This window comes from Denticeps clupeoides, unplaced genomic scaffold (genome assembly GCF_900700375.1).
Source record: "Denticeps clupeoides unplaced genomic scaffold, fDenClu1.1, whole genome shotgun sequence".
Lineage (NCBI taxonomy): Eukaryota > Metazoa > Chordata > Actinopteri > Clupeiformes > Denticipitidae > Denticeps > Denticeps clupeoides.
In genome coordinates this window covers 71,679-85,765 of record NW_021629698.1, presented here as the reverse complement: position 1 = coordinate 85,765, position 14,087 = coordinate 71,679, and positions in this window count along the sequence as shown.

Genomic DNA, 14,087 nt, shown 5'->3' with positions numbered 1-14,087 from the left:
TTTGTATGAAGCCCTTTGAATACTATCTTTTCACCCAATAGCACCCCATTTTGGCAGAATGAGATGGTTCTACACCTTCATTTGAGTTTAATTATACTGATCGGACTTGATTAGGAAAGCCACACACACCCCTGTCTATATAAGACCTTACAGCTCACAATGCATGTCAGAGCAAAAGAACCTCCTGAAGAGCTCAGAGACAGAATTGTGGCAAGACACAGATCTGGCCAAGGTTAATAAAAATTCTGCTTCACTTAATTAACACACAACGGAAAACGTTTGGGACGACCAGAACCCTTCCTGGAGTTGGCCGACCGGCCAAACTGAGCTATATTGGGGGAGCCTTGGTGAGGGAGGTGAAGAAGAACCCAAATATCACTGTGGCTGAGCTCCAGAGATGCAGTCGGGAGATGGGATAAAGTTGTAGAAGATCAACCATCACTGCATCCCTCTGCTAATCGGGGCTTTATGGCAAAGTGGCCCAATGGAAGCCTCTCCTCAATGCAAGACAAGTGAAAGCCTGCATGGAGTTTGCTAAAAAAAACACCTGAAGGACTCCAAAAATAAGATTCTCTGGTCTATTGAGACCAAGATAGAACTTTCTGGTCTTAATTTTAAGCGGTATGTGTTTTCTCATCACGTATCCAGTACAGTCTCACAGTAAAGCATGGTGTTGGCAGCATTATGCTGTGGGGTTTTTTTACAGCATCAGTGATTAGGACGAATGGTTTCAATCAAAGGAAAGACGAATGCGCCCAAGTACAGGAGGAATATCCCCGACTTCTCGTTCTCCAGAGTGCTCAGGACCTCAGACTGGGCCGAAGGTTTACGTTCCATCTTTCAACTTTCAACAAGTTGCATCTTTGCAACTCATGGCTGTGTATTAGATCAAGAGGATCTACTAAAAACTGATCAAAGGGTCTGAATACTTAAAACCATGTTATGTTTTTCTTTGTTAATAAATTTCCTAAAATCTAAACAGCTCTGTGTTTTTCTGTCAATATGAGGTGCTGTGTGTACATTAATGAAGAAAAATGATCTTTCAGCAAATGGCTGCAACATAACAAAAAATGTAAGCGGGTCTGAATACTTTCCATACCCACTGTAGTCCACAACAGTGTTTTGATTAATCAGTTATACAATTTACAGACTCACATGTTATATTTACATAAAATATTCAACTCAGAATTCATATATATCTATGCAATGGTTATTTATATATGTTAAATTGAAGTTAACTTGCTTGGTCGCAATATGAGTGAAATAGTGAGACTGAGGACTAAGTAGGTGTGTAAAAAAAATTGTAATTTACATTTTACAGCATTTATCAGACGCCCTTATCCACGTCGCTGACGTAGAAACCGTAAATGACAATACCGAACAGTCTCACACGGCGCTCAGCATTCCCACTGCGTCCAAGAAATCTGTGAAATGGGATCCTGACCTTTGTATAAAAGAGGTGGCGACGGTGGTGGTTCAGGAGGACCTGCAGAAGTCCGCATTGGAGTCTAAAACCGCCAAGAGGGGAAGGAGTGCCAAAAAACCCAACCCTCCATTAACAATGGTTCCTGAAGCAGGAGACTGCCAGATGAAAGAGTCCAAAGCTGAACCTCTTAAAGAAACTGGCTCCTCCGTTCCACGAAGAGGAAGGAAAAGGAACGTCGTCATGGACGAGGACGTGATTTCCGATCCTAAAAATTCTCAAATTCCATCTCCACCAAAAAAGACCAGAGGCAGGGCATGTAGAACAACCTCAAGAGCAAAGGCTGAAGACCAGGCTGGAGGATCAACACTTGAGGTCCCCAAACCTATGAGGGGACGGAGAAAAGTTCAGGAAGAAGTAGAAGATTCTTCTTTCGCAGTTGATGCTCGCAAAACAGCTCCTGGTGAGTGAGGTTTTTTTGTTTTTGTTTGTTTTATTAATTGGGTCTGTCAGGAAGACAGACCATTTATTATTGTGCTATGAATGGCAAAAAAGAACATGTCTCACGTTAAAGACCGCCACGCGAAGACCGTCAAACGTAAAGAAACAACGGAGTGGTCAGGCCGAAGGCCTGACCACTCCGCACACGATGATATATTTTTTGTTTTGGTAGGTCGTACGGCCCGGCCACAAATCGTGTTAAAACGTGTAAAAAGTACCGTTTACCATCGTGCCGGGAACGCGTTTTTGGCTCCCCGAGGCAAACCGTTGAAGCTAGCGACCCGAAAATCGAGGCGAGGCCGAAGGCCTCGCCGAGTCTTACGATCCGACGTATGGGACGAGTCGGTGGCACCAACGGGGGTTTGGAAAACCCGGGAAAAGCCGGAAAACCGGGAAAAAGGCAATAAAAGGACACGTCTTACGTCCAAGGCCGCCACGATAAGACCGTGAAACGCACAGAAACAACGGAGTGGTCAGGCCGAAGGCCTGACCACTCCGCACACGATGATATATTTTTTGTTTTGGTAGGTCGCACGGCCCGCCCACAAATCGGGTTCAAAGCGTAAAAAGTGCGGTTTACTGTTGCGCAGAGGAAGAGGTTTTCAGCTCCCTGTGACCAGCCATAAAAGCTAGAGACACGGGAGTCGAGGCGAGGCCGAAGGCCTCGCCGAGACACACGATCTGACATATTGGATGTGTTGCTACCGCCAACAGTGGTCAGGAAAACATGAGAAATAGGGAAGAAGGCCAAAAAGGCCATGTCTCGCATTTGTGGCTGCCACGTTAAGGCCGTGAGACGCACAAAAAAAACGGAGAGGTCAGGCCGAAGGCCTGACCTCTCCACACACACTGACGTATTGGTTGCTTCTTTGGGGATTACAGGAGGGCCACAAATCGCGACCAAAACATTAAAAGTGTGAAAAAATCTGGTTTCCAAGAATTTGCGATGAAACGCTTCACAGCACACACACGACTCTCATATCAAATCGTGCGGCTTGTCGTTACGCACGGTTTGACGTATGGCTCGGCTCGGCCAGATTTACGGTCCGCGCGCAATTAGCCAAAAAGCGTTTTCGGAACGCGTTTATTATTCTAGCCCAAAATTGGACTTTTTTGGAGTTTGCGTCCAGACGGTTTGACATACAAAGAAGATATTGATGTCGTCTCGTAGATCTCGCCAAGGCCGACGATTTGACGTATGGTTTATCGCCGTCTGACTTACGGATCATGCACAAATTTGGGAAAACAAAAAAGTGTAAATGTGCGAAAAAAGTTTATTTATTTATTATTTATTATTTCAGCCTTTTTTCGGCAATTAATGCGGGTCGTACCGAAGCACGCACACCCGCGTGTTATATATCAAAAATTAGAGCTTTGTTGCGTGAGGTGTGCTATTACTTTTATAAGCGATCGGACTGGGCCTGGCCGAGCTATTAACGCTGAAACAGGGTCATTTCCCATTGGAATGTATTGATCGCTAGTTTTAGCATTGGTAGCATTTGTAAAAAAAAACTTCTTTGAAGTGATACTGCAGTACCACATTAAAGAATTCCCATTTTACAAATTACATGCCCGCGGCTGTGACCAATGCCCGGACAGACCCATCAAAATTTCCCCTGGAATTTTGGCTTCTAGTTTTTTTATTATTATCTCCTTTGACCGCATCTTCCTCATCTGTAGAATTGGTCAGCACTGAGTCAGTGTTTCGAAGGGGCAGGAGTCAGAAGAGTCCAGGAGATGCCCTGGTCCATTCTGAACCTGCAGCTCCACTCAGACGCACAAGGCGGAAATGAGCTGCCGCTGATTCAAGCGGCCAGTTGTACATAATCTGCCGTTTATGTGCCGTTCTTAATCATTGAATTATTATTTTTTTAATCATTCCAAATGTTTTTTTTTTTTTTATCTGTTATTTTATACCGCTAGCTTTTACTGCATGTTAGACTGTTGTGTGATATTTGTACTTGTTTAATGAAAAGAAATGGAATATATTTGGCAAAAATTGCAATTAAAGATTTTTTAGTGTGCAGTTGATTTGTCATTAGTGTCTATAGTAACCAAATATTATGTCATTCTGTTCATTTTTGCGATTCCTGTGTAGCATCTTGCCATATCTTGTTTGGGGACACGATGAAGGGTGGGACACCAGTAAGTGGTGAGTGGATTGATTCAAATTATGGATAGTATCGATACCAAGTCTTGTGGTCTGATATGGTGCAGTTCCCAAAACAGACGGTGATGCAGCTGGTCAGAATAGATGGTGAGCTTCTGGGGGCTTCTTTTTTTTTGTGTCAATTCTGTCATCCAGCAGTTAGAAAATGAAATTCAATTAAACTTCTTTATAAATTCTTTAGAATATATGAATTAATTTATAGAAAAATACACGTTCATATATTTACTACATAAACATGAAATTAAGAAGCGGTATAAAGATTTTATCTGTAAGGCCTAGGCGTGGCAGGAAGGATGGACAGAAGCAGTTACCGTGTGGGGTAAAAGTTATTGTGAAAGACAAGTCTTAAAAATCATTGGAATTCAGGTCTGGACGTGGCAGAAAAGCAAATGTAAGATGTGAAGCAAATCTGTACACCTCTACCAAACGGTCAAAACTGTCCCATAACACAGACGTTCGTCCATCAGTGGAACCGGAGAAGAATCTGAACAGGAGAGGTACGAAGACCCTAGAGACGAAAGCTGTATCAACATGTGACTCCAGTAATGGTGTTGTAAAAAGAGGCCGGGGAAGACCTCCAAGAAAGGTGAGGGTATCGGTCAAAAAAACTGTAAATGACAATAAGAAACTGTCTCACACGGCGCTCAGCATTGCTACTGCGTCCAAGAAATCTGTGAGATGGCATCCTGACCTTTGTAAAATGGTGGTGGTGGACCTGCAGAAGTCAGCATTGGTGACTGGCTCCTCCATTCCACGAAGAGGCAGGAAAAGGAACGTCGTCATGGTGAAGGACGTGATTTCTGATCCTAAAAATTCTCAAGTTCCATCTCCACCAAAAAAGACCAGAGGCATTGCATGTAGAACAACCAGGGGCAGTGGTCGCCTAGCGGGGCCGTTGGTGTCCTAGCGGTTAAGGAAGCGTCCCTGTAATCAGAAGGTTGCCGGTTCGAATCCCGAGCCGCCAAGGTACCACTGAGCAAAGTACCGTCCCCACACACTGCTCCCCGGGCGCCTGTCATGGCTGCCCACTGCTCACTCAGGGTGATGGGTTAAATGCAGAGGGTAAATTTCACTGTGTGCATTGTGTGCTGTGCTGCTGCTGTGTATCACATGTGACAATCACTTCACTTTCACTTTCGACCTCTGGTGAGGTCCCCAAACCTATGAGAGTTGAGAGTATGAGTAGCAGTAGAAACCTATGAAGTAGAAGATTCTGCTTTCGCAGCTGATGCTCGCATTTTTTATTTTGTTTTGTATTTTTGTTTTGTTTTGTTTTGTTTTTTTATGCTTTTTTTTTATCTTATTTCCTCCGACCACATCTTCCTCACTGCTGCCCAATAGTGGCGGATCCAGGAAATTTTGAGTGGGGTGGCCAGAAAAAAAAAATTATTTGATCCTTTAATGCTGGGCGTAAGAGTTTATAATCTTTGTATGAAGCCCTTTGAATACTATCTTTTCACCCAATAGCACCCCATTTTTGCAGAATGAGATGGTTCTACACCTTCATTTGAGTTTAATTATACTGATCGGACTTGATTAGGAAAGCCACACCCCTGTCTATATAAGACCTTACAGCTCACAATGCATGTCAGAGCAAAAGAACCTCCTGAAGAGCTCAGAGACAGAATTGTGGCAAGACACAGATCTGGCCAAGGTTAATAAAAATTCTGCTTCACTTAATTAACACACAACGGAAAACGTTTGGGACGACCAGAACCCTTCCTGGAGTTGGCCGACCGGCCAAACTGAGTTATATTGGGGGAGCCTTGGTGAGGGAGGTGAAGAAGAACCCAAATATCACTGTGGCTGAGCTCCAGAGATGCAGTCGGGAGATGGGATAAAGTTGTAGAAGATCAACCATCACTGCATCCCTCTGCTAATCGGGGCTTTATGGCAAAGTGGCCCAATGGAAGCCTCTCCTCAATGCAAGACAAGTGAAAGCCTGCATGGAGTTTGCTAAAAAAAACACCTGAAGGACTCCAAAAATAAGATTCTCTGGTCTATTGAGACCAAGATAGAACTTTCTGGTCTTAATTTTAAGCGGTATGTGTTTTTCTCATCACGTATCCAGTACAGTCTCACAGTAAAGCATGGTGTTGGCAGCATTATGCTGTGGGTTTTTTTACAGCATCAGTGATTAGGACGAATGGTTTCAATCAAAGGAAAGACGAATGCGCCCAAGTACAGGAGGAATATCCCCGACTTCTCGTTCTTCAGAGTGCTCAGGACCTCAGATTGGGCCGAAGGTTTACGTTCCATCTTTCAACTCATGGCTGTGTATTAGATCAAGAGGATCTACTAAAAACTGATCAAAGGGTCTGAATACTTAAAACCATGTTATGTTTTTCTTTGTTAATAAATTTCCTAAAATCTAAACAGCTCTGTGTTTTTCTGTGTACATTAATGAAGAAAAATGATCTTTCAGCAAAACACAATAGTGTTTTGATTAATCAGTTATACAATTTACAGACTCACATGTTATATTTACATAAAATATTCAACTCAGAATTCATATATATCTATGCAATGGTTATTTATATGAGTGAAATAGTGAGACTGAGGACTAAGTAGGTGTGTAAAAAAAATTGTAATTTACATTTTACGGCATTTATCAGACGCCTTTATCCAGAGTGACTTACAATTAATTACCCACCCACTAGGTTACTACCACCACTAATTTCCAAAGTATCAAATATGACACAAAAAACGTACTTGTATAATGTGTAATGCGAGGGGTAGTAGCCTAGTGGGTAACACACTCGTCTATGAAACGTCTATTTTTTTCATTTATTTTTATTAAAGACTATGGATTAAGCAGTGGCAGTGGTTGCCTAGCGATTAAGGAAGCGGCCCCGTAATCAGAACGTTTCCTGTTCGAGTCCCGATCCGCCAAGTTGCCACTGAGCAAAGCACCGCCCGAACACACTGCTCCCCGGGCGCCTGTCATGGCTGCCCACTGCTAACTAAGGTTAAAAGCTGAGGACACATTTCGTTGTGTGCTGCAGTGTATCACAATGACAATCATTTCACTTTCACTTAAGCACATAAACCAGACATTGCAGGTAGTGGTGGAACAGGTGAAATGTGTTGTAGAGTCCTTAACAATGCTGGTCCGGGTGCAGCGTGTTTGGTAAATCTCTGTTATGGAGAAAAGAGTCTTCTCCTTCTCTTTTCTTCCTCACTATTCACTGTAGGGTCTTGTGTTCCGAAGTGGTGCAGTTCACAAAACAGACAGTGATGCAGCTGGTCAGAATGCTCCCAATAGAAGGTGCGTGAGGATGTATGGTGAGCAGCTTCTGGTGGCTTCTTCTAAACGTCCTGATGGATTTCATGTCTTATTTGCTTATTCATGCCATGGTGTCACCATCACTATTGTGTGATGATGATGGTGATATGATGGTTATGTCTGTATTATTCCTGATGATTGACAAAGGTAGTTGTCTGTCTTCTCAAATGTCTGACATTGATGATTTACGCTCGTACTCCTTGATCAGCCGAGCCTTTTCTTCCTTCAGATGCTTGTGGTCCAATACTACCTTTTTATAACGGCTTAAGAAAGTCTCCAGGGGTGGTGGCAGGTCTGGTCTCTGCGACGAGGTGACCTCCAAGTCGCTTTCATAGAAAGGCTGCTCTTTCTCTTGCTCGTCCTCTAGCTTTTGGCATAGTTTGAGCATGTACAATGTCCTCTTGCCCTGTGCTATGGTGTCGTGCAGTTTGTTCGACGCATCTCTTGTCTGCGAGACAAGCTTGTTCAGTTTTTTCTTTTCTGCATTGCGTGCTTGCCTGGTTCGCTTCCTACACTGCTCTGCTTCTCTTGTCACCTGTTCATAAAGGGTATGTTCCATCTGCTCATTTTGCTCAGCCTCCTTCTTCTTCTAGTCGAGAAGTGACTGGTACTTACTGACATCATTCTCGAGCTTTAGCAGAAGGCTTTTGCATTGCTCCACCTCATCATTGTTCACTTTTTCTGTCAATTTGTTATACGTGTGGAGCTGCACCTTAACCTCATTGTTGTGTTTGACTTGAATGTCATTCATAAAGCATAGCAGGTCATCTGCCTTCTCCTCCATTTCATTTTGATTTATCATGTCATCTGTATTCCCCTGGGCCTGGATGCTTTCCTTTATCTCATCGTAACGCGTACTTAGTTCTATGTACATGCTGTCCATGTAGTCCTGCAGTTGTTGCAGACGTTTTTGGCACCAACTTTGAACCAGGCTCTTTGCATTTTTGAACTCATCCAGGCAAGAGTCCATGCTATCCATGAATTCCTGATGGGCAGCTGCATCACTCATGTAAATTACCTGCAGTTTGTTAGGCACAAAATCCTGGACTGCCATATCTTCTTCATTAAAGATGCTGCAGTCTTTATTCTCTTAATCTTCTTTTCCACTGTTTCTTAATTCCATACCTATGTTGTAAAACATGAATATGTATTTTTCTATAAATTTGCTATGATATTGTAAAGAACTTATAAAGAAATTGAATTCAAATTCTTTTTCTAACTTCTGATAGAACCGGGTGATGAAGGTCAACTTGACGAGAAGACACCAACTCTGCTGCAATACCTGATGCTGTCAGAGCTTGGATACAAATCCATAACCCTTCCACTGTGGCGATTGGCTCCATCTTGTTCAATACAGTAAATAACGGAGCCCCTAAAATGACATAAATAAACTAGAAGCCAAAATTCCAGGGGAAATTTTGATGGGTCTGTCCGGGCATTGGTCACAGCTGCGGGCATGTGATTTGTAAAATGGGAATTCTTTAATGTCGTACTGCAGTATCACTTCAAAGAAGTTTTATTTTACAAATGCTACCAATGCTAAAATTAGCGATCAATACATTCCAATGGGAAATGACCCTGTTTCAGCGTTAATAGCTCGGCCAGGCCCAGTCCGATCGCTTATAAAAGTAATAGCACACTAATTGCGCGCGAACCGTAAATCCGGCCGAGCCGAGCCATACGTCAAACCGTGCGTAACGACAAGCCGCACGATTTGATATGAGATTCGTGTGTGTGCTGTGAAGCGTTTCATCGCAAATTCTTGGAAACCAGATTTTTTCACACTTTTAATGTTTTGGACGTGATTTGTGGCCCTCCTGTAATCCCCAAAGAAGCAACCAATACGTCATTGTGTGCGGAGAGGTCAGGCCTTCGGCCTGACCTCTCCGTTTTTTTTGTGCGTCTCACGGCCTTAGCGTGGCAGCCACAAATGCGAGACATGGCCTTTTTGGCCTTCTTCCCTATTTCTCATGTTTTCCTGACCACTGTTGGCGGTAGCAACACATCCAATATGTCAGATCGTGTGTCGAGGCGAGGCCTTCGGCCTCGCCTCAACTCCCGTGTCTCTAGCTTTTACGGCTGGTCACAGGGAGCTGAAAACCTCTTCCTCTGCGCAACAGTAAACCGTACTTTTTACGCTTTGAACCCGATTTGTGGGCAGGCCGTGCGACCTACCAAAACAAAAAATATATCATCGTGTGCGGAGTGGTCAGGCCTTCGGCCTGACCACTCCGTTGTTTCTGTGCGTTTCACGGTCTTATCGTGGCGGCCTTGGACGTAAGACGTGTCCTTTTATTGCCTTTTTCCCGGTTTTCCGGCTTTTTCCGGGTTTTCCAAACCCCCGTTGGTGCCACCGACTCGTCCCATACGTCGGATCGTAAGACTCGGCGAGGCCTTCGGCCTCGCCTCGATTTTCGGGTCGCTAGCTTCAACGGTTAGCCTCAGGGAGCCAAAAACGCGTTCCCGGCACGATGGTAAACGGTACTTTTTACACGTTTTAACCCGATTTGTGGCCGGGCCGTACGTCCTACAAAAACAAAAAATATATCATCGTGTGCGGAGTGGTCAGGCCTTCGGCCTGACCACTCCTTTGTTTCTTTACGTTTGACGGTCTTCGCGTGGCGGTCTTTAACGTGAGACATGTTCTTTTTTGCCATTCATAGCACAATAATAAATGGTCTGTCTTCCTGACAGACCCAATAAACCACCTATAAAACTTTAAGTGCTCCGTAGTAAATGCTTTAAATTCTTAAAGCACTCCTCCAAAAATAATACATGGTTATGACAGAATTTTTTGTTCAACTGTTCTCGGGACAACATTGAAAATATGGCACATTGAAATGTAAATTTTGCATCCTTTAGTTACAGCATGACATTTTTTTATACACAACAGTAAAGTCATTGTCCAATGTCCAGCATTTATCAGACGCCCTTATCCAAAGCGACTTACAGTCAGTAGTTACAGGGAGAGTCACCCTGGAGCAATTTAGGTTAAGTGTCTTTCTCAGGGACACAATGGTAGTAGTAAGTGGAATTTGAACGCGTTTCTTGTTCATAGGCAAGTGTGTTGCCCACTAGGCTCCTACCACCCTGTGGGATCACTAGGTCCCATACCTGTCAACTAGTGATTTGTAAGTTTTTTTTACTCAACGTGAGACACTGGATCCTCTGTGGTAACTGTGTGTGGATCACGTCGGTGGTCCCGGGTGTAGTATTAGAATTCATATAAAAACATATAGGAGACTGTTTTTTCCATGTTCTTGAAGTGTTGATTGAGATCTTTGCTCATGACCATTTGTGTTTAATGTCTACAGACATATGAGTGCTGGCATTTGGCTCCCTTGCTCTGTCTTCTCGACTGTCATGGTCTTCATGTATGGTTTTCTAGAGTACCATTCAACAGTAGGTCTGATGGACTGTTTGTCGGTATTTCTTTGATATAATCAGGCCATTCATTTATTACAGGAATTTTGCTTCTGCCAACACAACGATTTATCGTATTTCCTTCTGATGTTCTATAATAATTATTATTAATTTCCTTAACCAATAAATTGTAAATATCATATGGCACAGAAATATAATTGTAATGTGTTGGCAGGTTTACATCACCAACATATATGTATGGGTATTTGCAATAAAAGTTATTGTTGTATGGCCATTCATACACAGCATAGATATCGTCCTCAAACGAGAAGTATTGTAAGAGTTTTCTTGCCCATTCTTTAATTTTTGTTAAAATCTTGTATGAGACAATCTTAATCTTTTCCACTATCTATCTGACCCATCTTATTAAAGGAATTCGACCTCTGTTAGTATCAAAAAGAGGAACCGCATCATCTTTAGTCTATTTAAAACAAAAAGAATGAACTTTTCTTGCCCATTCCTTACATTTTTGGCAAACCTTCATAAAGACAGTCTTAATCTTTGCGATAATGTTTCTGAAACATCTTTTTATTCGTGGCTTTCTGGTACTATTCATACAATGAACCACATCATCATCATCAATAAATATAGTTTCAAATGTCATTCTTTTAAAATTGTAAATGTTTTCATTTAAATAACTAAGCATTTTGTAAAGCATTTGAGTGACGGTAAAGAATTTAAATAAAAAATGTTTCTCACGCCATTGAAAGCATCTACACAATCACTTGGACAAGGAGATCACCGGACACCGCATATCCTGATTGTGCCTCATTTTGTGTGTGTGTGTGTTTACATATTGTTGCACAATTGTTGCACAATTGGTGGCTGACTAAATACTTTTTTTGTCCCATTGTGTATATACACAATGGGACAAAAAAAGTATTTAGTCAGCCACCAATTGTGCAAGTTCTACCACTTAAAAAGAGAGGCCTGTAATTTTCATCATAGGTATACATCAACAAAATGAGAAAAAAATCCAGAAAATCACATCCTCTGATTTTTAAAGAATTTATTTGCAAATTATGGTGGAAAATTAGTATTTGGTCACTAACAAACAAGCAAGATTTCTGACTCTCACAGACCTAAAACTTCTTCTGTATAAGGCTCCTCTGTCCTGCACTCATTCATTACCTGTATTAATGGCACCTGTTTGAACTCATTAACTTTTTGTAGAGTAGAGTAAAAACTCTACTTGTCGTGTTTGGAGAAGAAAGATTGCTGAGTTGCATCCAAAGAACACCATACCTACTGTGAAGCATGGGGGTGGAAACATCATGCTTTGGGGGTGGTTTTTCTGCAAAGGGACCTGGACGACTGATCCGTGTAAAGGAAAGAATGAATGGGGCCATGTATTGTGAGATTTTGAGTGAAAACCTCCTTCCATCAGCAAGGGCATTGAAGATGAAACGTGGCTGGGTCATTCAGCATGAATGATCCCAAACAAAAAATCGAAGGAGTGGCTTCGTAAAAAGCATTTCAAGGTTCTGGAGTGGCCTAGCCAGTCTCACGCTTTCAACAACATAGAAAATCTTTGGAGGGAGTTGAAAGTCTGTGTTACATCACTGCTCTAGAGGAGATCTGCATGAAAGAATGGGCCAAAATACCAGCAACAGTGCGTGAAAACCTTGTGAAGACTTACAGAAAACGTTTGACCTCCGTCATTGCCAACAAATGGTATATAACAAAGTATTTAGATGAACTTTTGTTAGTGACCAAATACTAATTTTCCACCATAATTTGCAAATAAATTCTTTGAAAATCAGAGGATGTGATTTTCTGGATTTTTTTCTCATTTTGTCTCACATAGTTGAGGTATACCTATGATGAAAATTACAGGCCTCTCTCATCTTTTTAAGTGGTAGAACTTGCACAATTGGTGGCTGACTAAATACTTTTTTGCACACGCACACGCACACACACACACACAAATATATACACTTATACACACACACACACACACATATGTAAATTATATATATATGTATATATACACATATATATGTATATATACACACATATATATGTATATATACATTATATATATATACATGTATTTTCAAATATATATGTAAATAAGCATAAATTTCTTGTGTATAATTGCAAACTCGATTCACGCATCTCTTACCTTAGTGTTATGACGACACACAACTGAGCCTGTAAGAATTATTGTAAAGATCTTGGAAAAGCTGATAAGGACTTCTTATCAGCTTTTCTTATCATCTTTTTAAGTGGTAGAACTTGCACAATTGGTGGCTGACTAAATACTTTTTTGCCCACTGTGTGTGTGTGCGCACGAGCACACACACACACTAGGTCTCATACCTACCTGTCACTAGTGATTCATACGTTTTTTTTACTCAACGTGAGACACTGGATCCTGTGATATATGTGTGTGGATCACGTCGGTAGCTTCAGAATGTAGTATTCGAATTTTGCATGTTCTTGCAATGTTGATTGAGATCTTTGCTCATGACCATTTGTGTTTAATGTCTCCAGACATATGAGTGCTGGCATTTGTCTCCCTTGCTCTGTCTTCTCGACTTTCATGGTCTTCATGTATGGTTTCTAGAGTACCATTCAATACTATGTCTGATGGACTGTTTCGGCTGAAGTCCTACTCGAATTTTTTAGGTATTTCTTCAATTAAATGAGGCCGTTGATTGTTTACTATTTTTCTTCCAGGAATTTTTCTTCTGTCAACGCAATGATTTGTCGTATTTCCTTCTGATGTGCTATTATTATTATTATTATGCTTAATCAAAACATCCCATTATACAGTAATAGTACAAATATATGTTACCTAGTTTTAATCACTATGCTATATGTCTGGGTATTTGCAATAAAAGACATGGTTCACTGGACATCGATACACGGCATTATCATCGTCATCACAAAAGAGGAAATCTATTAAGTTTTTTCCCCATTCCTTGATTTTTGCGAATATCTTGCATAAGACAATCTTAATCTTTTCCATCGTCTATCTGACCCATCTTATTAAAGGCGTTCGACCTCTGTTGGTATCCAAAAGAGGAACCGCATCATCTTGAGTCTCTTTAAAACAAAAAGAATGAACATGTCTTGCCCATTCCTTAAATTTTTGGCAAACCTTCCTGAAGGCAGTCTTAATCTTTGCAATAATGTTTCTGAAACATCTTTTTATCCGTGGCTCTCTGATACTATTCATACAATTAATCTCTATAGTTTCAAATTTTATTCAGGTGTGAAAATGTGTACCTTTTCATTTAAATAACTAAGCTTTTTGTAAAGCATATATATATATATGT